We start from the raw sequence: 26,275 nt of genomic DNA, 5'->3' as shown, positions 1-26,275 counted from the left end.
GATAAATATCATTTATCAAATTCAAAGTGACCTATAATGTTTTCATTGTTTTATCGGATTATATTTATTTACGATTATATACGATTTATATACGATTATATTTATATATTATTTTTGCAGGTTCCCCTTACCTTTCCCCATCTATTTGAAAAACCCTAACCCCCTCATCCCTTACCTTTTCCTCCTGGTGCTGCACCTCCTGCCGCACACCTATTTGGTGGCTTGCAGGGTATTGATGCAGATGTAGATCAGACCCTTATTTTATTGTTTATGTTACTAGCAGCTCGTGTCACATGCGTGTAGAAATATTTTGCACGTGATACCGCAGCGAATGAGCTGTACATCCAATTATTAACCTTCATTATTAGAAACATTTTCATCGATACTAACATTAAAGCAAAACTTTATATTGATGTTGCATGCCTGGTGTGGAATCATCCCCTGCAATGCACAGTCATGGTAGCGTACTAGGTACCATATAGATATACAGGAATAGAATTCTTTTTTCAAGCACGCATATCACCTTAATTTATTTTACTTAACACATTTTGACGCATTTAACTGATTATATTTTGGGTCTGACATAATCTCTTCAGTTTAACTTTCCCTGAGGAATCACGAATATTTTCCGCATATTAAGAATGGATGTTTAATTCTTAACGAGAGCCAATGTGATAGGAAAATGAAATAGTTGAGGAAAACGGGAATGGCGCTGAGAAACTCAAAGCCCACCACCACGAATAAGACGTTTTACTTTTAACGAGGCTCACGAAAAGCCAGAGTGAAACATTTCGAAACGTGAAAGACACAATAGATATAAACATGAAATATCCGCGACGCATAAAACAAATGGAGCTTAAATTCAACCCGAACTGCGTAGAAATAAGAGCATGTGGAAGGAGCTGTGCTTAGGAGATACCCATATGGTGGCTTAAGTGCTGGAAGGAAGGGTTAAAGAAATCGTAGGAGAATGTATCCACGTAAAGATACCAAGAGTAGGTATTACACATTGAGATCCGGGAAGGGATCCTTGAGGGTGGGGAGAAGGGAAATGGCATGGGTAGGAGAAGATGGCGTTTACAAGGATTAGGAAGAAAGGAGCGCGAGGCCAAACACAAAGGTGATGATGGGAGAGATGGAGTCATGTACGTGAACTGACGACTTAATCTGAACGATATTAAAACGTCTAGGTTCCTCCATTACCCGAAACTTTATTTAAGAAAAATAACGGCATAAGAATATCTACATAAACTCCGGAGAATGCATGTTAACATTGGATGAGGCAAAAACGAAGTCCCTAAAGTAAACATATCGAATAATAATTGAGAGATAAAATTGTAAAATAAGTGTTGCACCGTTTACCAGAAACAATACTTCAGTGAAAGTAAAAGTATATATCCAGATGCATAAACTTGAAATAAGTTCGGTTATTTGATGATAAAATTATTGTTGCTCGTAAAAAGGGTTTTTCGTTATCGAAAATTAATATAAAGTGAAGGCTAAGACAATGAAGACCATTGAAAAAGGTTCTAATGCCGAGTTCACACATATAATAGTAATAGACGCAAGTATCCTGTTTAGGATACATTGAGTAAAAATATCAAAAATATACAAAACATTACCTCGTCGAATTATTGAACAGTAAAAGTATTTATTAAAACACTCCTAATTGTCAAATTGAAGAGAAAATAATTTAAAACGATTTTAACCGCTTGTCAATTGGCAGCTAATAATCCCATCCAACCATCGCGGTCAGCCCATTGCGAAGTATATATGATTTCCGATGCTCACAATTAGGTAATGTAATCATAGCAACCAAAATATTTCATTAGAAACGCAAAGACAAATATCCTTCCCAGTTGAAATGGTCGACAGCTGGGTACTAATTCTCAGCCAAGTGTTTACGCATATCCATTTTTGTAACAATAGTGCAAATATTTTTTTACCTCATCAATCTAAAATCCGAAAAATAAGCCAAAGAGTTCCCAACCTTATAGAGCGTCTTGTATACAATAGTATCTCGTTAAATAAGAGCATAATATAAACAAATAATTTATTATTTTATGTATTTAAAAGCATTAAATACGATCTACAATACTTCGACTTCGACGATATTTCTGCGAATACTAACGTTATGAGCCATTAAAGGAGTACTCTCCCACCAAATTTCGGTTTACTTTAATTCAAAACAGCATAACGATGTGGTGACTTGATGCAGATACAGTTATTGGGTCAGAAATTAAAATATTTTAACTCAAGAAAGGCTTCAATTTTCGTTTCCACCTGATTACGTTGTCATCGCTATAAAAAATTAAAATAACATAAAAATTTGGTGAAATATAAATTTACGATGGATCCGGAGTCGGTGGGATGGGAATTAAATTTCGAAGAGGGGTTCACCGAAGAGAAAATTTCACTCCACTCCCGACGCGGCTCCCGGCCACCAATCGTGCTTTCACAAAGTGCCGGGACCTGTCTGTGCGTTAAGGAGGAACTAAAGGAAAATCAGCACGGCTTAATCCCCTCATCCCATCGGCCGGGGGAGGGGGGGGACTCCGCGCATCGATTCACGCAACAATGGCCTTTCGAGATCGAGGAGGAGGGGGGGAGAGCGAGGGGAAAACTACGAAACCCCGAAGAAATTCACGCACGGAACTTGAAGGGAGGAGGGAAAGTGGAAAGAGAGGGAGGGGGTCAAATTCCATGACGCAAACGAATACTTTTCTTTTTCCCTTCCTACCTCCCGGTCCTCCCGGACCACCCCCCCCCCCCTTCTGACCCTCCATATCCGGCGCGACCCTCGCCGTCTCGGAGGCGCATCCATCACGGACATGCGCGCGGAGACGCGGCCAGGCGTTCGGGACAACGAACGAAAGCGATCTTCCGAACCAGTCCACCATCCCTCCACACATCCCCTCCCTCCCTCACCCCCGTCAGGGACATTTTTTTCCTCCTCGGCTCAAAGAAACCGAAATGTGTTTTAACGACGGCGTGAGGAGGGAATGCGCCGCTCGAAACGACCCCTCCCCCCTCCCCCTCCACCTCGTTCTCCCGCACGAGAGAGAGAGAAAAAGAGGGAGCTCCCGCGGGAGGAAAATAATCGGGAGAGAGCAATGGGCCTGGGCACAAAGCGATCGGCAGGCATCGGGAAGAAGAGAAGGAAGAAAAAGATGAGGGAAAATCGGAGAGGGCGGCCGGAGGAAGAAAAAGGGAGGATGGAGTCGAGTAGGAGGGATGAGGGCGGGAAGTTACGGCACCTCGGCGGCGGGCGGGTGAGTGGCGAGAGAGGAAGAGAGGAGAGGGAAGATGGGAGGGGGGAAGAGGGGGTTTAAGTTAGTCAAAAGCGAAGTGAAGAAAGGAGCGGAGCAAAAGGAAAGCGCGACTCGCTTTGAAAGAGAGGATGGCACGGGTCTACGTTGGAACGGCGATGGAAGAGAGACGGAGCCGAGGACACTGAAACTAGTTGGGGCAAGTGAGGCGCGGAGGGGGCGGGCAGGAAAGTGCACTCGGCCCCCTACCTCCCATAACCTAACACCTTTTACTACGGCTGGGGAAGAGCGGGGGTTCAGGGGGGTGTGAGGGACGTGGGAGAGAAGAGTGGCGGCGGGGGGAAGCGGCGGGAGTTGAGGCATAATGACGGCTTGCTACGCTCCTCGCATTTAGGGATACCGCACAGAGGCAGGAAAAGGGGTATGGGATGAGGAAAGGGAAGTGGAGGAGGACCCCCGGGGGGAGAAGGGGGGGGGAACGAGGGTAGGTGTGGGGTGGGAGGAGAGGAGGGAACATAGAAAGTAGGAGCAATGACGCTGTTCCCGAGTTCCCCACACCCTCGTCCGGCCCGTCCAGTGACGTCATACATTACGTCATCCTCGCCCAATCCCAATTTTCTCGCCGTTTCATCGATCCTTACTCCCTCTTCCTCCCTCCGGCTCTTACCCCTGCTCCCCCGTTTTCCTCTCTTCCCTCCCTCTCCCCATCCCTCCCTCACTACTCTCTCTCTCTCCTTCCCTCTAGAAAATCGAAAACTATAATCCCCAACCGCCCAGGGGGGCAGAGAGGGATTGCATGGCCGAAAGAGGGTGGTGGCGGGGTCGGGATGGAAGGGATGTGGGGAGGGAGTTTAGCGGAACACTGGGAGGGAGAGTGGGGATGGGGATAATGGAAGATGGTATGGAGTTAGGGGGGATTGGTGGCGGGGGAAGAAGTAAATGTGAGTCGGCGAAGGCTTTGGAGGAAGCAGGGAAAGAACAGGGGTGGGAAAACGAGAGAAGAGGGAGAGATGGCTGAGGAGTTTAAATGCAAAACGAGATAATGAGCGGGGAAAGGAGTAGCTCGGCTTGGTGACGAGCGGGAGTCGTATGCACTCGCCTCGCGCACCCAGTTCCCGCGGAGTCGTACGGTCACCGACTGCCTCAAATGATTCCTCCGACCGCCGCTATTAACTTTCCGACCGTAGAGACTGCTTGAACGAGTCGTTTTAAAAGAACTACCACAGAGCATGGGAAAGGGGATCCGAATGCAATGATTTTTTCCAAGGAGGGGGGAATTTATTTCCACAAAAAAGCGATTAAGGGTAGGTTAAACCTGTGTTTATTATATATATATATATATATATATATGTTTATTATATATATATATATATATATATATATATATATATATATATATATATATATATATATATATATATATATATATATATATATTCGCCGCAGTTGTGCTCACACCTTTGCACTCGGTCGGGGAATAAAATAAAAACACGAAATATTTCGACACGAGAAAACCTTTAACGAAGCGTTCAACAAAAATTTCCGCAAAGGGATGCGAGTTTCGTCAAAAAAATAACATCGGTTGAAACTCGCTGCGATGACAAATACACTTAAACTGAATCTATGGCGTGCTTTTCCATCGCGACGCAGAACGAATAATCACTTAAATATCGCATATATCTGTTGAGCATATGTAACGTAATGTTTGTTTCATACTAATCCAACGCAAAGGATGTGGATTAAACAATTCAAGTGTTCTGTAACTCTAAATATTTTAATCTTTTCGAAATAGAAACATGCTTATACTCATTAAAATTTTGTTCTCTCGGGTTTAAAATGGAAAAACATGCATGAATGTATAAAAATTGGAAATTTCACCAATTTAATTTAGATTACGGTGTCCCGTGATATATAATTAAATATGACTCAAACAATAGCAAACTATATTGAGCTCGCTGCAGCATGGGGGTTGTTTTAAAGCCCAGAGAAGCGGAAACTCTAATGGAGCCAGGAGCAGTCGTCAACAATAAATCGAGAACAAGGAAGGATACCGCGCGTAAAGTGAGGTCATCTTTCAAGTTAGGTCAAATACAAGGACACGCAAATTTCATTCAAGCTAAACTGAAGCAGTTTAACTAATAATCGGCGAAATGCACCTTTCCTGGCACATTGAAAGCACATAGCGCTCACATGACTCGGGGTAAATCAGTAATTTAACGCCACGTGAAAATTTCTCGTGTAAAAAGCACAGAAATGTTAATGCATACGTTATGTGCCATAAATGCACAAACGTTTTAATTTAATATTCCTTCTATTACACGTCATTAACCACACAAACCCAAATTATGAAGTTTTTCCTAACATTAAAGAGAGACGCGAAGAAGAGAACCGAAATTGCGTGCTGGAAGTGCGTGTATGAATCGATTGAAAAAATCACGTAGCGCCGAACTAAAAAAAACTCACATTTTAATCTATACAAAATGATGCACTTGTTGTCAAAATGATTAATAAATGAAAAATTATAGAGGCATATCATACGCAATCAAGAATTAATATGATGAGATGGATAAAGATGCAGCTATTCAAAGCAGCAGTGAGGGGAAAGAAAATATCTACTAATAAAGTAGTAGTACTCTTTTCATTAATTTCAGAGGAAAAGGTATCAATTTAGGGCATCACAAGAAATCTTATCAGAAGAACATCATACCCATGACGGTCGGTTAATTTACACAAAGATGAAGGAGGGTATACTCCTAAACATCGAGATCAAAGAAAATGGTGGGATGCAAAATAACCAATATCATCATAGACCGATAAAAGAATGTTATGGGATTCAACCAGGTGATGAAATGACATAGAATGTGAGAGATAAGCTAAGAATGATTTTCCCCGTACACGATGAATATGCGTTTAAGAGACTTTCCTCTGATAATCCGGTTCTCAACAATTTACGTAGAATTCATTTCCATAAATGAACGGTAGAAATTAATTAACAGTTTAAAACACCAACGGTAATGGAAACATTAGTCACAAAAACTCCTAAAAAGAAGATATAATTGTCAACGGATCTTCCAATAAATCGATTTTTGAACAATTTTTATAATAACATTATTTTTACGCACAGCAGGCGCAGAACACCTTGTAAAAAAGACAAACAATGCTGTTTTAGGGTACACTTGTAAGGCAGGTTTCATAGGTGATAACGTTTTTCATTAGAGTATATAAGCTGACTAGCGGTCCATAAAAAAACAAGCAGAGTAGGCAATAAAATGATTTCAGATGTACTGGAAATTCGTTCTAATCTTGTAAAAATTACATGTAGTTGTATTTCGAAATACTCAAGGGGAAAACTTCATCGAAATCATTCTTATCCTTTTCTACCTTGCATGTTCATTTCCTCAAATTTTCTTCACATTTACATCGCAAAAACCTCATTTAAGCATTTAGTGTTTAGCTTTCGTCCGCAGTTTTCGCATCCATTCCTATTTTTATCACTGCCTCCGAGCTAATTGTTCTCATCCCTTCATAACTTCGGCAACAAAGCCGTAGGAGCATACCCAATTCTTATTTTCTTCCTTTTCTTAAGAATTTCGAAAATCTGCTGTTTCCTTCTTCTCTATAAGCTTCTTCCATGACGATTCACTTCATTCAGTCACTCAACGTTCTTCTCTGTATCACGATGTTTACTTTGACTCCAATCTTCTAAATTCTGCTACTGTAATTTCACCCACCTAAAAGTCATAATAATCAATCCCTTCAATCACTTATCCTTTGGTATGCTCTTCTCAAACCTTTCACTCTACCTTCGCTTACCTGCTGACAGAGTCCTCTCTCACACATTGCCCTAGAGCAGTTATTATAAGAGATACAGATTTTAATATTCCTTTCAGTTATCGCTTTCTCCGATCGATATTGAATATGATGGACGACTGAACTCATGACTTTCGTCCCTCTTTCTTTACTTTTGGTTTTTCAGTTTTTCAGGTACAGTTAATCAATGCTAGCTGCTTCCACCATAAAAGAATATCTTGACACAGCAACGGTCATATGGACGCCCAAAGTCGATACGCGCGGAGCGTAACACGCTGACTTACAGTTTCAAAATGGCGGACATTTGACAAAGTATGGAATACTACGCAGGATGTTGTAGTTAAACTGTCAGAAAAACGGAGAGGCGGAGTTCTGCTTACGGACAGGAGAAATAGTTTTAAAACGACGAATCACTTCATCTTGAAGAAATGAGAGTATAATAGAGAGACACGGGGATCGAGATGGTGCGGGGGCTAACGTACTGGCTTCCCACCCTGAGGGCGTGGGTTCAAATCCCGGCGGTGTTGAATATTTTTCAGAGGTATCTCGATCCCTACTTGAGGTGCTTTGTGGAGGGCACTTTGAGTGAGTACGCCGTCCGTCGGATGGGACGTTAAGCCGCGGACCCCTTGGCGCCTTTCGTAAAGAGTAGGCTAATGCCGACGCCGGGTTTCTCTCCACCCTTCATCCTTTCCTGTCCTTCCCCTATGGCGCAAATGACCTTAGCTGTCGGTCGCCTCCCATCAAAACTACTACTACCAATAGAGAGACACTTCGCCGACCCTTGAAAACGAGCAAACTCTAATTAATCGTAAGAGGTGGATCAAAGAACTCGTGTTGAGATAAGACTAAAGTGATTATCTATGAATTTCATCTAGAATTTTGCCTGCAAATCCTATAACGAATCGCGGCAGCAAAGATGAAAAACGCAATGCCAGGGTTCCCTTAAACATTGAATACCCATTTGAGCTTATGGTAAATATACACTGAACGAAAGCGACACTTTCCCTTCGTTAAAAATACCCACGAGTAAAGCACCATAGAAAAGAGTTTTCCATGTATAAAATAGAAAATGCATGGACGAATTCTATCTTCACGATTTCTAAATTCCATCGGAATTCGAAGAAAGTCAAACAATATAATAACTAGGAAGCATAAACAACGAAAGGTTAGAAAAATGTGAAATTATTATATTTAGAGCGAAATCGTGGAGGACCACTCATGTTATGATAAATTGCTAAACATCACCGGGTGTGCAGTAACACTATCTCCTTGATAATAAAAGAATACTTTTAACCACCTTTATTTAAATCGGAGGACTAGTAAATTTCGCTAATATTACGGTTTATTTTCGGTTTTCTATGGACCAAGGCAGTGCGCACTTCTACACTTATAAGCCTTGCCCAAGATGATATCAAATACCCATAAAAACTATATTAAATATTACAAAATTAAATCTCTATCTCGAAACAATTTCTATCTCCCTCTATTCCATCTAAACTAACTACTCTTTCCCTATTCCTAACACTCATTCTCAGGATTCTCCAGTCCATTACTGTCTTCAGTATCCTCCTTGTCTCTCAGTACCTCCTACATCCACTTGTTCTGCTTTCCCGGATGTCTCACAACAGTTTCTTTCTCCTCTTATAATGACTAAAGATTCATCATTTGCTTTCCTAACAATCCATTTTATTTTTTTCCATTCTCCTCCACGCATACATCACAAAGACCTTCAATATACGTCTACCCTCTAACCTCAACGAAAACGTTTCCGAACCACACAAGACTTGGCTCCAGATTAAGTAATATGCTCTACTAAACTAATATGCTCTATAAATGTTTACTTGAAATCCTCATATTAATCCCTACTCTATGTAAACGCATTCGAAGGGATCGGGTAGAGAAAAAAGTATAAATTACATTTTATCTTTACATTTACTCTTTGAAATAAGATATTCGTATATTTAAAACAATAAAAAGTAAAAAAAGAATAATTTCATACCATTGTCTCTAAATGTGAAAAACAAACTGCTGGTTAGTTTTCAGATAAGAGTTATTCCAGAATATTTTAAAACATCAGACGAATACTTGCTTGCTATGAAAAAAAATAAAAACTGACTAGGAAGAGGATTATCATAACCTTACAGGATGCCTAAGAGTGAAATCGAGAAAGTAACGGAAATTGGCACATGACTCATGGTGGAGTGATAAAAAAAGTATAAGCCAAAAGTAAATAAATTGCAGAGATGCAAGATAATCACCAAGCGAAGGCGTAGATGAATTTAAATAAAATATCGGCTACTCGTTTAAAAGTTACCGGATTAAAAATTACACGAGAAATCGGTTGGTAGACACAATATAGTATAAATGTGTATCCTGGCAAGACCAAAATGATGAATGATACACTTCAGTAATTTTCAAACGAATTGGTGCAAACTTCGAATGGATATATATTATATATATATATATATATATATGTATATATATATATATATATGCATATATATATATATATATATAATATAGCCATTCGAAGTATATATATATATTTATACACACACATATACATATATATATATATATATATATATATATATATATATATATGTGCTATATACACAAACACACTATATATATACATATATATTAGAAGCTTTGACCATGAAAAGTCTTCCGTCATGTTCAAAAGGGATTAGTACGTATAACATGTAAATCTTAATCACAGGGTGGCTTTGATTAATTCTTCGACCGAAAAAAATTGAAAGTAAGGCTATGGAAAGAGCTTAATGGTCTTTGAACCGAAAGAGCCGCAACCAAATGGCTTCACCACATAAAGTATGCGCTTTAGGTATTTACAATGACAAAGAGAACAATAATAAAACCAGAAAAAAAGAAACAAAAGCGAAGAGAATATCCTAAAAATATTGATTTCTCGTCTCATCCAACGGTTTATTGGGATTTGATTAAAACCCCGTTAAGTAAAGCTTAATCAACCACGGTTCCCGAAATTGCTCGGACGTGGAGAAATTATCTCCAAAAGCCAGCGGATTGAACATTTCGGGTGAAAGGATCCATACATTCACGCATGAGCAGTCCTTTTTTTTTAAGGTTGGAAAGAATACACGCGTATCAGCGGTCGGTGAGTTACTGCATTTCACAGATTGGGCAAACTTAAAAAAAAACCCGATCGGAGAGGATAAATGAAAATAGGGAAGCGGTACCCTTTCCGATGCAGCGGCACCCCGGGATCGCTCCGCCTTGCCCCTCCCTTCGAAGACCACTCGTCATTACACGACTCGGGCTGAAGGTCGCCGTGACAAAAACGAGTTCACGAGCCTTCCCGCAGGTAGACATTGGCATTTTCCAGCGGGTCACGCACTGAACAATCCAAAGAGGGATCGGGAGGAGGGGGCCCTTCATCCAATATCACCTCTATTCGCGGTGAGGTGATATGAAAGAATAAACACGACCACGTTCCACTATATCGCCAGGATTTTTTAAATAACCCATGAGGTAATGAGACAAAAAACAGCGTATGACTAAACAATTCACGTCAATTTCCGCTTCGATTTTTTATTTTAAATTTCTACGTCATTTTTCGTGAAGCAAAAATTTACTCTTGCCAGTTAAATAAAATAGAGAATAAATTCCAAGAAGCTGCGGGAGATGCCGCGAGAGTCACTTTTAACGGAGTCATCCGCTAAGTGTGAATTACAATAAGGAAAATAATTTCAGAGTATAAAAATAAAAAATCATTCACCTCGACCGGGATGAAGGCGAGTGGTCAACGAGGCCGATTCCGGTCAAGAGGAATGACTTTTACACTCTTTAATTGTTGCATTGCGATATAGAGTATACTTTTATTTGGCAGCCTTCATTTCAAGGAAGGGCACTTGAAAGGGCACAGCATGAAAAACTGTATATTTCTAAGCTTTTTCGAACAAGACACAACCTGACTTGACTCGCTACAGTACAAAAAAATTACTCTTCAACTCTGTACTCTTTCTACTTATTTTCATTTCATACATCATTCCTATTTGTCTTCTACGCTTGAACCACAGTCCGCAAGCGATACGCTGTGGATCCACTTTTCATGCCTACTTCGGACTTTCCCCAATATCTCTCTCCTCCCAATTACTTTTTCGTTTACCAACCTTCCGCCCCATCTTTTTCAACCTTCTCCCACAACCACATCTTAAAAGCCTCCGGTCTTTACCTATCATCTTGCTTCAATGACCACGTTTCCGCGCCGTAGGAAACCACGCTCCATATCAGTCACTTCACAGTTCATTAATCTTTTCTTAGCATCCTTACTCAACGTCCATATCATCAATTCCCTCCTTGTGAAAGCTTCTTTGCCTAACGCAAGTCTTCTTGTTATATCCCTATTGCTTTGACATCCTTGGAACAAAATACTTCCAAGATATGTGAAATGTTCCACCAGTTCTATTCTAAGCCCCCTTCCAATTGTAACATTAAACTTGGCCTTCTTCTTTCTGGATAAAAACTTTGATTTATTAAAATTGATCCCATGCCTATCATACTTCTTTTCTAATTCGCCCAACAATTGCCATTTCTCCCAGGCTGACTGACTAAAACTTGATCATCCGTAAATCTAAATGATTTTCAGAATTCTCTACAGAATTTCATTTTACCTCACCAGATCTTCCCATTGCGTGTTAATATTACATACGAGAGTATGCTGAAAAGCACGACTTATCGTGCACGAGAATCTTACTCTTACTCCAAGCACCTTGACACTTCATTCGTCACTCGCACCTGAGCAGTCTGAGACGTTAAGTTAAGGACCTGTGGTCCAAACCCTCTAATCTACTCCTATCTTCTGTTATGAAAATAGTTACGAACCACTTCTATCAAACGCCTGCTCCGAGTCAACGAATCAAAATATATATCATCGTTTATTATATAATTCTATTAGTGACCTTATTATGGCTATGGTCTCGCGCTCACTTACCTGAACTCAAACTGATCACCTACTAAGTAATTATTTTTTTCTTCTCAATCCTTTTATTGTTGATGCTCAGTACCGCCTTGATTGCATGTGAAATCCAAATTATAGTTCTACATGTATATATCTCAAAAAAGATCGAATAAAAGAATTAATTGTACAGTGAAACACCAATGGCATGTAAGTATCTCTAACAAATCATCACTCTGAAGTCTTTCTCTGTGGATACAGGGTTATTTCGATCAAAGAAAATCGTATAGTTCTCATAACTATTTACAGCACAAAATTAAAATACTCATGAAATCTAAATGATTTGCTACAAAGACTAACCACAATTTTTGGTTAGAATTTATTACTCAGAGGTATAATTCAAGGTAGGATTCCTCTACTTCAATATTTTTCTTCATTATTTTATTATTGCTTGAAATGTGAGATTTCTTTCCTTTGATTCTCAATTCTATATAATTATTGAATGACACTCTATTTAAACGGTAATTAATTTGTTAGCTTTTCTTTAAATTGCACAATTCTCATTCTTACAAATTTATCATGAAAAATCATGCCTTTTCACGAGACACAAGCAATTATCATCAAGTATATAGCAATATTCTAAAAAAATCATAAATGCCAAAATTTTTTGTCATGGTCAAACAGTATGTTTTTCTAGGTCAAAAACATTTTTTTATTTATGTTTTGTGATTTCGTCCTCCTATGGGCTGATTAAAACCTCGTGCTCTATTAATTTTACGCTCAACAAACAGATGATTTTAATGAGGAAGATAAATACTCAACGTATAAATGGAGCAATAATGATTTTAAATAAATTAACTTAAAATGAATTTAAAAAAATTACTATTTTAACAAATCTTTTGTACGACATTTTTCACCCGTTAGCCAAAACAATTACCAGTCATACTCTATTTGAAATCAACCATCGATGAATGAGTCAGGAAATATAATAGTAATAATAATAAACTGGCCTGATTTGCACATGGAAAAATTATTGAAAGAAAATGAATATTAAAATTTTAACCTCTAAAAAGTTAGGCAATTAATCACCGATTTATTTGTTACGCAAATATTAAATATTAGAAATAAAAAACAGTAAACATTAGAAATTAAAAAATGATTCACTAAGCTTCGAATGACAGTCCAACTAAACTAATTCCCAAATAATTCATGCATGAAAAATATAAGCTCAGTTGCTTTTGATTAAATTTCCATCGCATAATTTAATTTGCAAATATAAATACAATCTTCCGAAAAATTACAGCTCGAGAAACCAGTATAGGCTTTAGCGGAAATATTCGTGGAACCTGAAACATAGCTGGTGTACTTCCTCCAAAAAATTACAAAACCGAAAATTACATAAATGAAACTCTCTCTTAGGCTTTACTTAATAGAATTTCTTCATTTCGGAGATTAAATAAACACACGTGTATACATTCATTTCCTGGATGATGACTACTGGATTGAATAACATATCCTTGTTTAAAAAAATACCATCGTAGAAGTTTCGTATTTCTTTGTTTTCCACGAAGAAGTAATTATGTGTTCGAATATAAAATAAACAGGCTTTCGAATATAATGTAACCAAGGAAAATTTAGTTCACACTCAGTGTAGGATACGGACTAGAAATTCTCTCCTTGAACACTGCTCGGCCAAAGGAACACGATGTCACTGCTAAAACCAAAAAGATATAAAATAAAAAAGATTTAGCAAGAATACCGGCGTTAAAGTTCGATGTAATTATTTGCTAACAATCAATTGCTAGACACATATTTATTTTGATGCTCAATTCTAAGAAAAAAAAACAACAAGCGTAAATAATATAAAAAGCAATGCATATAAGACCTCGCAAGTTGCTTTTCACGTGTTTTTTCTCGTCTATCTGATAGAAAAATGCCGTATTAATGCGAGAGCGTAAAAAATCGCAATAGATACCTTTTCACTGAAGGAGTTCGTTTTCTCTTTGAAAGAATCCTATAAAAATTCATAGATGCCTATAAAAAAGACCTCTGCTATTTTGCAAACTGAGTTCCAGGAATATAGGAAACAAAGAAACCCTCTATATAAAAAAATGTATTTTGCGCACGTCATTCAACAAATGTGGGTCGCGCTCTCGAGCGCCATATTATCAAAGCGGTGAACTCAAAGAATTTAACTTATAATTATGGCGACGAAAGAATGCAATGACAGTGAAAAAAGAAAGCAGAGGTAAAAAGTAAATGTATCAAACAAATGCACGCAGCGAGTAAAATAAGCACGGCGAAAAAAAAAACAGAATCCCAAGAAGACGAACGTAAGAGGATTGAATGATATAATTAAAAATAGAATCCAGATAAGTTTGCTTTGGGCGTCTATCCTTGACTTTTGTCTCTTTTCAAGGCATTGGGAATGGACAATAATGATTTACCTGAAGACTTCAATGAGGTCACGAGCCCCGCATTCTTCTACCGTAAGAGAGTATAGGGAACCCGTGGTCCAACGAGAGCATGACGACCTTCCATTCACCTACCGAGAGCGCTTTCTCTACTAACGCGGACGGAGGCTCGAAAGATTCAAGGAAGAAGTGGTAACAAGATCCACGCAGAAAGTTAATCAAACATAGGACGTCATGTGGCCACATGGACGAGAGGTAGCTCTAAACATTTCAAGCGGTAAACTCCGCCTGAATGTTATGTATTTACATCATACATAGGCAGTCAATGCAAGTGGAGTTCTTGCGGAAGGATATCGATCAAGCACCACACTCGAGTCTGTCCTTTCATTATGCCTGAACATCGATTCATATCGGGTAGGGAGGTGGTTCGCTTAAGAGCTGTGGTGTTCCACCTCTATAATGCATGAAGAACCCTTTCAGAAAATGTTTTTCCGTCGTCTTGGAAACTCCAAAAACCATTAAACTTCCAACATTGTGTGCTCGTGTTTAAAAGACTGCGCGCACGCCGTAGAAATTGATGCGAGGAAAGGTTTAGCTTTGCGAGAACGTGGGGCTAGTCTTTGGAAAATATAGAGCAAAGTTTTTTCAAAAGAAGGATGTACGCAATTAGCGTGCTTTTCGCACGCATTGACGGTGTAAGGGGAAGAAATTTGCATAAAAACATATCGGAATGAAAGATCATGTTATTTTTGCGCGCGATCCGATGAATACGAATGTGTTAAAGTGGAAAAATACCAAATCAATTCAATCATATTAACCTGAAACATCATATACTATTTCTTGGTGTCATATATCAAAACCATTACTATTACGGCGAGTTCGAAACCAACTTACCAGTTAATACCCAATATTTAATAGACGCCTACTGCGTTTTTATTAAATATTCATGCACTTTTAGAAAGTTAAAATATCGAAAGTATTTTAGAATTTAAATTAAAAAAATGAAAAAGGTATCAATAAATTTACCAATCAGTAAACACAACGGATAAAACTACATGCATAAAAGTTACAATTCAAGACACCGAATTTAGCGGAGATAATAAGGCGACACATTTACACTCAATTGAACAGAAAATGGCAGCATTGCACAAGCACATAATTCATCGCTTGATTTGAAACCAAAAATTATAAAAGATTAGCGATATCATGAACGAAGTATTCATCACAAAACAGTTATTTTAATAAATACCTAATGTATAACTCTATGCTATATTTTACAAAAATGGCAACATTATGGAAAGGATTAAAAACTTTATCCTCCTAATCACGCTGCTCGGCGCATCGTTTGGATGACGGAGGGTGAAAAGGTCATACATTAAGATAGCGCGCTAATCTCACGTTCACTCTAAGGATAGAGGTCGATAGCAAAAGTTATTTACGCGGCCTCTGATACATCAATACTGATTGATAAAGAAACCATGCCCTGAGTTATGTGGTTTACATGATTTCCCATCAATTTCAACCTGGCACCTTCTAATCGGATGAGAATCCAAAGACCCTATAAAGTTAGCAGAAAAATGATACTCCGGCCAGGGTAGCAGGTCAGGAAATATCCGTAGTTCTCACACAAAGCGCTCGACAAACATGGCGTGGCGACTGGATCCACATATGAATAACGCACATATAAACATCCGATAAGGTGTTTAGAAGTCGACGATTTCCCATCTAGCATGAGCTATGCGGCGTACATATAACTAAAGGAACAACTTGAGAGGTCACACGATGGAAACGATGAAGCTAATCGAATTCACCCTCATATTTACTGGCACTGAGTACCTAATTTTTTTTCCAGTAAACACATATCTGGAAAATACAAATAATTCAAATTTAAGGGATTTATATCACCTAAAATTTAACCTTCGATTTGTGAACCTTCGCAACTATCAACTTAATTCGCTCCGGTATATTCCCAAAACTTTCAGGATAAAAAAAATCAACAAGAAACTTTCGGAGATATTTTGACCCTAGTCTCTTTAACCCTAACCATTCTCAGATATTTCCTCCACCTGAGCGGAGAAAATCCAACGAACCGAAACCAAAAGACATCTTGCATGAGCGTGAAAATGTCTGGAAATGATCCGCGTGGGTCCTGTACAAACTGTGAGGGCAATGTCCGCATAATCCCATCCGGCCGGTAGTTGATAAAGTATATCTACTCGAAATTACCCGATTCACGTCCACCCAAGGATTTTATTTTCATGCGAGGAGAAATATGAGGTAAGATTTAGCGAGGAATTGCCTCCCGAAAATCATTTCCGCTATCGAGGAAAACAGCCGACGCGGACTCCTCTGAGCGTTCAGCCCGACTGGGCGTGCTGTTTGAGGGAAGCAGAGAGAGAGGCAGAAGGAATAATTTCCACGCGGAATATGAACGTTTATAAGCCCCTTAAGGGAGGGAAGCATGCGTACGGAACACACGAGACGAAACAAACAGTGCTCCTCGTTTGGAACCGGGAAATGAATCCGGAGGAAAACTTGCCGCTCCCATTCAGGGCCAGTGCATATGAATGGTGGCATTTTATGCCCACGGCTGGATAAAAGATTTCTCGGGGAGTGAGGAGATGAAAAGGGCTGTATCACGTAACTGCGCACCGTGGGCTACTCCTCGGAAAAAGGGGAACTACGGGGAGGAGGAGGTGGGGGGAGGGGGTTGAGAGAGAGAGAGAGAGAGAGAGGGATAAAGGGGAGGCAGATGCTATCAAGTATTCTGTTTCATCTTTCATTCCGGCTTTCTTGAAGGAGGATGTGAACGCAAATTTTTACGCCACGTGCCACAATGTGCCGGGGAGGGAAGGAGCATCAAGGTAATTACTTCCACCAATCCGTCCGCGGGAATCCGCCCCGCGATTTCGAAAAAAAAGGACCCCCGGTAGAGTGACGCAGGAGACTCCGTATTCCCTTGACGCTGTGCTGCTTTTATGTTCGGAGCGGGGAGTTTCCTCTTGGTTGGGTTAACGGCGAGTTCCATCGCACATTCCGCAGAGAATTTCGCGTTCATTTTCCGGCCCTACAAGGGCATCCTCACGGAAGGGAGCAGACAAGGATCAAGCTACTGTACATCAATAAGTCCCGAGCTTGGTCTTTTTCTGAACGGGCGGAGAAGCCACTTCGACCCAGAAATTCACATCTACATGCACGTATTGCCCTTTATGACACTACTAGAGTTTGTTTGCCAATGGTAGGTAGGATCCTATGATAATTACCATGGTGATTTTCGTGACCTCGGTAAATACCGCAATTTTTTGCAGTAGTACGGAAATAGCACCCATCCATAATACTTGTATATCTTTAGCATTATTCTGATTCCCGTATATGATATAAATTATGTTGAAATAATAATAACACTAAGACAGAGCTAAAGGGAAGTAATGCCACCACCGCGCACAACAATAGAATTGGTGGCAATATGTCACTGAATTTGCCATTGTCTCTAAGTGCAGCCATAGGCAACTGAGAGAGAACATAATGAGTGAAAGGCTAGATAAATGGATGGCGGATATTTTGAATGCACTACTAAAAATGATACTAACAGTAATTTCTCCATATCTAGTGGCGATTGTGGATGAGTAACGACACCAGATATAAAAATAAATTTTGTTGATACATAATAGCATTTATGATGTCCAACTGGTGATAGAAATTATTAAGAAAAGTAAACGGGGGGAAATTTAAACAGAATTAAATTACTTGTCTTTTGACTCAAAAGGTTGAGTTTTATAGATTTAGTTTATGTACTCGTGTTTCCTTTGTTGACCAAAATAGTGTTAAAGAATTTTCATATAGATACTCATATACCTGTAGATATATGTAGGTAAGTCAGAATAGCTTAATTATAAGTAATTTTTGGGGACTGGCTGCCTTTGTTTAATTCCTCTTCTACATTTCCATGTCCCTCTATACTTATTCTGCATCTCTCACACTCGCTCATTGAATCATACACTCTGACTTGTTCCTGAGAATTTCAATATTCCTCGTCTTGAAGAGACTCTTATACTCTATTCATCTATAACTTTGTTAGTCTAAACCTTCCTTTCATTCTTCTGTCATAGTATATGTTTGGTGTTTCGACTCCCATTTTCTCTCAACTTTATCATTACTTAAAAAGTGAAAATAATGCGTTTTTTTCGTGGAGAAAAATACCCTTGTGTCACGTGATTCCTGTTACAATAAATCCATTAATGTCTACATGCAAAGGAAAGAGCAGAAGATACTATTCTAGTGGCTAACGTGACCCTAATATTTAAGCTGTTAAAAAAACCCATGTTATTATGTTCGAGGCAAAGATAACTGCAGTACTTCCTCACACATACTTCGCGGAGCTGTGAAGAAACTACATATGCTAGGGAGGGAGGAGTGTTTCATTTTATTAAATGGTCCAATAGTTTTGAAAAACGGTGGAGCACAATGAAACGAAATTATCCAGAGGAATATGGCGAGAGAAATTCAAAAAAGAGCAGAAAAAGAGGACGAAGGAGATATATTAAGCGGTAGCAGGATGTTGAAGACAGTTATAGAAGGGAAACTGTGGCGTAAGGGGGAAATGTGGAGGGAAAGAATAGGTATTTTCACCGGCATGACGGGAAGGAGAAATTACGAGATGGAGAGCAGGCAATAGAATTCCAAAAAGGTGCTTATACTGAGCAGAAGTGTTTCAAAAATCCGCAAATATGTGCCATAGTTTTGATGGGACACCCAAAGCAGTCAACCCACAAAGTTGAATAACGTTAATAGCTACACATAAAGGTAGATAAAGGTGTTTTGAATGGACGTACTCATTTAAAACTGCTAGATTTCTAGGCTATGCCTATCATGACACAGCGTTACACCCTACATTGTGATAATACCTTCCAATTCCGCATACTTCCTGTATCCCTTAATTCCGTCAACGTATCCATCAGTTCCCTTCACCTATTCACCGTATTCAACACACCATCGACACTCAAAATAGCCTGCATTCAATTTAATTGTCTCCTTTTGATTCCTCCCAACAATCCTCTATCTTCTCCTCCTCCCGTGCTTAGAATTTTACCGTATGTTTTCGTGCCCGTTCATTTAATTTTCTTTACCCTTCTCCACACACAACCACTTTAAAGTTTCCAATCTACGCCTGTCATATCGCCGCGACGTCCAAATTTCCACACCGCACAAATCTACCCTCCGTATCAATATTTTCACTAATGTTTTCTTTAGATTATTACCCAATGTCACCGTCATCAACTCCCTCCTCCTTGTAAAAGCTTCTTTGCTTCACAAAATTCTTCTTAGTTCCTTAGTACTTTCACAAACTTCGTCGAAATTACTAGCTAGAAATGTGCATTGCTCCCGTTAATGCCTTCCAACGCAAATATTTTACTTAGCATTTTAGTTTCTCGAAAATCTCATTGTCTATACTTTATTTACATCGATTCTGGTGAGGGAGAAAATGGAAAATGGGGCGTCATTTCGAATATGTCCTCTACAAAATTTGCGCTAGTGATCAGGAAATGATGGCGACAAGAGTTTTGAATGAGAGGGTGTTTAAACCCCAGGTGCACACGGTATGTGGCTCGAGAATAATCGATTTCTCTCGAATCGAACACGAATTCCACTCGAGTTGAAGAATGATCATGTCTAATATTTCTCAGCTATCACCAACGTAGTTGAAACTCCGAAACCAGTTCAAATAATCCTTGGGTTCAAAGAAAGACTTGATATGTGATTGAGTACTTGACTAAATTCTTTAAGGAACATATTAATAGCGATTGCGCGCTTTTAAAGCTATGAACTATTCCATTCTTCAAATTCGTTTCAATTACCTATCACATTGCGACGCTGACATCTTCCCTTTATCGTCAGTTTCACCCAGGCAGTCAAATCGAATGCCTTCCTGTTTCCTCAACTCAAAGACAATTGTCATAGTATCTGCTACCAATTGAATTTAGAAACGTAGCAGGTGAATTTAATTGGACGGCCGTAATATAAAATATTGCTGCGTATTACGCCTAAGCGGGAGCATTTACAAAAATGAGCGATGAATTTGAACGCATAGATGGGGGATCGAGCAAAGAAAATCTTTGGAAAAATCACGTTCGGAATTTATCCGTAAAATCTGAAGGGCGAGGATTCCTTTGCTTAAAAGGTGGTATAAAACGATACAGAGGAATTGATTGCACAAGTGAATATCTCGTAAATGTTAACCGCCCTCTCGAAAGGTGTAATTTTACGTGTAACACACTCACTAGGAGACTATATCATAATAGACATAGTCAAAATCTGAGTTAGATCATTTATTTTAGCAAAATGTTCAGATTGGCAGAGTATATGGTTTAAACAGCGCAATTGTTATTTACATATTCCTTAAAGAATCAAATAAATTATTCGTTATCAAATAATTATTATAAATGCTTTATTTAAACTAAAGGATTATTTGAACTAGTTTCGGACTTTTGGCTACGCTCGTGATAGCTGAGATATATTAGACATGATCATCTTTCAACTCGAGTCGAATTTGTGCTCGATTCGAGAGAAATCGATTAGTCTCGAGCCAAATCCCGTGTGCAGCTGGGGTTTAAACACCCTCTCAGTCAAAACTCTCGTCGCCGTCATTTCCTGATCACTAACACAAATTTCGGAGAAGACATAATCCAAATTACGCCCCATTTTCCAGGCAGCCGCCTCGGAGATGGGCCTAATCTCCTTTCACTGGAGGAACTGGGAATCTTGTAAGACGGCATCCGGAGCCGCTGCCAGAAGACGAGGTGCACGGAAACACAAAAGAACCCACGAGCGAAATTGAGTAGGAAAGAGAACACACCAAGATTAGTTTCACTGATTTCACCCGCGAAATTACAAATGCTACCGCCTACATGGCATGGATAGTTCAATTTTTTGAAAAAAGATTTCACGCATCACGAGGCAGGGGAGATCACTTGTAATCACTTCGACATTCGACTTGGCTCATTACGAGTGTAACAAAAAGTTGTACTGACAAATCGAAAAGATAAATCAGAAATGCTTGTCAGTTTTAACTGATTGTTAATAAAACGAACATTTGTTGAAAATATCACTAATGGCATGGTGAATTTTTATGCCACCTTGGTTGGATATCAACTATAGATGATATTCGTATGTTGGGATTGCAAAAACGCTCAAACGAAGGGGAATAGGATCCGTGTTTCTGGAGGTAAAAAAAGAACTTAACTTCTTCGAAGCACAGCTACAATTTAAACTTAGAAGATCACTAGCATCACACCATACCTTCTTTATTTCCCATAAACACTTGGTTTTATATTTATTGAGGCATTTTAAGGAAAATATCTCTTCACTCGTTCAAAACTGACGGAATGACAAGTTGAATTTACATGCTTGCCTGTCTGAATCTGTCATATAATTACGTCACAAATCTCGATATCCAATGAGAAAAATGAGAGAATCCGTTATCAAGCGGTCAAAATGATGGTATAAATAACCCCTTCAAAACCACAAGTGGAAATGGTCAAATATATTTTGAAGAATACTTAATTTATGATTGAAGTATGAGGAATAATTGCCAAAAATGCGGATGGGGATCAAGAAAAAATTGGCGAAAAGTTGTAGTAATGTCACAAATAACTCCTGCAACTATATTTGATAAGCTCCAGCGTGAGCTTTTGAAATGGCAGTATTATTGGTACTATCCTATTAAACGCATTGTTACTCCCAAGCAATACATGAGAGTAAGAACGCACCGCAGTAGTAAAAAAGGTATTTAATTTGTCACCGCTCCTGTAATTACTAGTTTTCAGTCTGATGTGCCAAAACCAGCGACCATATGACGACGACAGCTTCCTCAACAATCCGGTCCACCCCGAAAGACGTCTCCGGACGGCCTTGCGGAATCAAAGTCTTAGCCCCACGGGTGAAAGCGCTTAACGCGACCGATTAGACAATAAGGAATCACACCCGCTCTTTCCTAGTCCCACAAAATTTCTCTAATGCTTCGCAGGAGCGAGAAGAATAAGTCAATTTGGGAGAAGAACGATGTGGATCCGACCGAAATGGACGACGGAAATTTGGGACGAGAGAATATTAAGCGAGCTACGGGGCGAAAGGGACGGCAGGAAGGATGGGACGGGAAAGGACAGATTGAGAGAGAGAGAGCTGAGGGAAATGTGCGTGGGGGGGGGGGGGAGAGGGGTCGGCGGAAGGACAGCACTGAGACTTGTAGTGGCAGTGGCATCTCATTAAACGCACCCATATCACGGTGAGAGATTTGAGAGTCGTACGAGATTTCAATTCAGAGCCACCTGTTTAATGTCGGGATATAAGATGAGGCGGGGCGGGAGGGCTAAGGGAGGAGGGTGGGGAAAGAGAGGAAGGATGAAGGAAGGAAGGAAGGAACGGGGTGGGTTCAAGAAGTAAGGGAGGAAAGGGGGCGTGATGGTTGGCGGGATTGGTAGTAAAAGGAATTGGGAGAAGGGAGGGAAACTGAGCATTTTGGAGGCGCGGTTCCAGAAGAACGATAAAGCTGGCGGAAAGAGTGGTTCTGAGAGGAGAGGGGGGGGGTTGTCTCCACCACAAAGGATTGTGTTCCACGGCGCATCGCCTTAGCGCCATTCGTCGCATCCTACAGGCCGCATGAAAATAGAGGAGAGGGAGGGAAGGGGGGTGGGGGTGGGGTGGGAATGGAGGATTATATGGATTTATACCCACCCAAAAACCCCAGTTCGTACAATTTCTTGACTTGTAATAAATACGAGATGAATATTCATCGATCTCTCTCTCCTTCCGCGGGACTAGAGGGGGGGTGGGGGGTGAGGTCTCTCGAACTTTAAACCGACCCCGTTTTGAATTTCATTGAAAGCTCCAAAACGAATCGTCCTTTCCAATTCAGAAGTATAAGTATTCCTTTTCTCACCTCCTTCCGTTCCAACCCCTTTATCTCTCCCTTCCCCAAACCCTCCCCCAAGACATTTGAATTTTTACCGACGATCTGGATCTCGGGGATGTCTTTAAATGAAGAGACGTCTGCTTCCCGAAAAATTCACTCGCGAGGGAAAGGTGAATTCCTCATGTATTTTTAGAAATCCAGAAGAATTCATTGTTTTCCCCTGAGATTCCCATCGTCTTCGGGCACGAGGATACGGATGGAGATATAAGCTTGCTGTTAGCGATTCCAAAACTAAACATAACTCAAAGCACGCGATTGTTGACAAAGACTTACAAGATTAATGGGAGAAGATTCAGAAGACATAAATGGAATCTACTAAAAAGGTTACCAGATCCATGTTCCTTAGACCATAATCCCTCGGATACTCCTCTTTCTATAAATGACTCCGAGATATTTAAGCACTGTAGATCAATGACCAATGTTTTGGGAGAGAAATATTACTAGCACTAATGATATCAAATTAATTTTAATAATATTGATGTTAATTATAAGTCGCTTTAAACATTTACAAGGGAGGGGAGTCTGTTCGGGACATAACTACTCGCTGGATAACGTTAAGGGGTGCGACCTTCATTTGTCATCTTTCGTTGAATAAATCCGTATCTTTTCTGAAACAATTCTGGATACAACCCATTCCACGCACCTTCCCGGTTGCTGGAAGGGTATTACGTAGAAGTAGATGAAGTGAAAAGTCCATAAAATATAACTGACGTTAACTATTAATAGAGTTCTGGGTGACCAGAAATATTGTCAGGTCCGAAGCCATAAACCAGGCTTATGGCTTGCACCGTTTCATATGAATAAGAGCAGAGAACAAAGTGAAATTGTAAAAAGTGAAAGAAAACCTGTTATTTAATTTAATTATTTGGTGGTACTTTGGACAAAATTTGATTGTACTATATGGGCATCAGAGTAAGAAACGTTCAAAGACTGAGCATCTACGTAAAGAATGAAATGGAGAAGAGAGACTCCTTTGAGTCGGAAAGAAAAGTTTATTTTAGATCTTTATTTGTTACTTGAAGATTTAGGTCATAAAAATTAGTTTCTGAGGAGTCATTTTGGAGATTTATTAGAGAATTTTGAGCTTTGGGTATTGAGAAATATGGGGAGGGAGTAAATAAGCCGTACACAAAGGAAGAGTCGGAATGTGGCAAGAGAGGAAGTTGCTGGTTTACATTTTAAAAAGAAGAAAGTTTCCAGCAGAAAATATAAATGGAGGTGGAAGGGATGCGTTGAAAAATATGCTATGAGGAATGAGAATTAGAAGATGGCATTGGAAGTTGAGGACAATGATTTCACGCAGACAATGTGATCATATTGCTCAAAAGTAGACTGGGAGTTCACAGGGAAGAACAGTATACTTTTTCAAAGACAATTCCAAATTGACTTATACGCGTCGTATAGTAATAAAGAGGCAAGTCAGTGTCTTACATAAATATTCCGGACCTTTGAAAGGGTAAGAATAGCAGGCAATATCGCCACATCGCTTTGAATCAAATGAAATTTTTATTTACCCATGCGTCAGTTAATATTTTCACAAAGAAAAATATTGTCTTAAAATTTCGCAAGGTTTTACCTCGGTTAGAATCATCTTTTATCGTGGAAGGTCACCCGAATACGCCCACTCCGCATGTACCTCCCAATCATGGAAGACTGGAAGACCCTGTTCGGTAAATAAACCTTTCGCGGCTTCAACGAGGGTTTTTTTGTCGAGGTGCGTCAAAGCGAATTCAATCGGTGAACGACGATGAGTCAGAAAGCGAGCGGAGAAATTGGGAAGGCCAAAGAATTCAGCCGCGCTCGATTTATTTTTCTAAACAGGGGCAAGCCAGGGGAGATGGGAGACAAACCACTCACAAAACCGGTCTCGGGATCACCAATTCCAGTCACGTTCCGCTTACGGAAGGGCTCCTCCATTTCCCCTAAGGGAAGGATGGAGATCCCTGTCTTTCACCGGGAAAGCCCCTCGGTGGTGTGGCGCCCGTGAATCCCGTGGCCCAAACGGGACCCGATATCGATGCTTATTGAACTCGTTTTTGGCTGCGCGCTGCGGGGACATTCGGAAAGAATACCGAACACACAGATGGAGCCAACGCATGTGACTTCCGCTCTCTTTCTCTCCCCTTCCCCCCCCCCCCCTAACCGTTCCTCCACCGCACATTCCTCCAACCTCCCACCTTCGCAGAAAAAGGAATCGTGGCCTCTTTCTCGCAACCCGCAGGAAGGGGATCCTGAAGGCTGCGACGAAAGGAAGGGGTCGAAAGGGCAAGGGGAAGACACACATGGCAAAAAATTGAAAAAGGAAATGATGTTGAGCTAAACAGGAGTTACGTCCGATTTCAAGTAATACGAAAGAATACGACAGTGTTCAGCGTAACTAGATTATGAGAAAAACTATCTTGGAAATCACTCACAGACCGAAGTTTAAACTATGGATCAACTATCTCCGTCATTCACTGGACGCAGGCATCTTTTGTCCTGATCCTAAAAGCTATTGCCAATCTCGATGTAAGAGAGATAATGAAAACGAGATTGGAGAGATAAACATTAGAAACGACATATTAAACAATGATTTTTTTTCCGATCGCCGAAAATCAGGAGAGGTGTCAACAGCGGCGATTAGGGAACTATTTAAGAGAATTAAGTCGTCTTTAGCAGGCTAGTATGCCCGTAAAGATATCATACGGAATCTATTCCACAATAACATAAGTTCTATTTGATCGGAGGGGAGACATCATGACTGTTACAGCTAAGTGGGAATGAAGCCAGCGAACCTTAAAAAAACGTGTTTCCATTCTAATTTAAACAGGTGCCACAGATTCAAAAATACGTCCATAACATGCGTCGAAGACTCATAGGGCATGTTTTCTCTTTT

At 39.9% G+C, this 26,275-nt stretch overlaps 1 protein-coding gene across 3 annotated transcripts in view; it reads right to left on the bottom strand.

Moving 5' to 3' along the window:
• Nucleotides 1-26,275, bottom strand: part of LOC139700969 (diacylglycerol kinase eta) — a 329,383-nt gene that overhangs the window by 116,534 nt on the left and 186,574 nt on the right. The window lies entirely within an intron of this gene.

This window comes from Hetaerina americana, unplaced genomic scaffold (genome assembly GCF_022747635.1).
Source record: "Hetaerina americana unplaced genomic scaffold, ioHetAmer1.1.p SCAF_11, whole genome shotgun sequence".
Lineage (NCBI taxonomy): Eukaryota > Metazoa > Arthropoda > Insecta > Odonata > Calopterygidae > Hetaerina > Hetaerina americana.
This window is presented reverse-complemented; position numbering and strand designations above follow the sequence as displayed.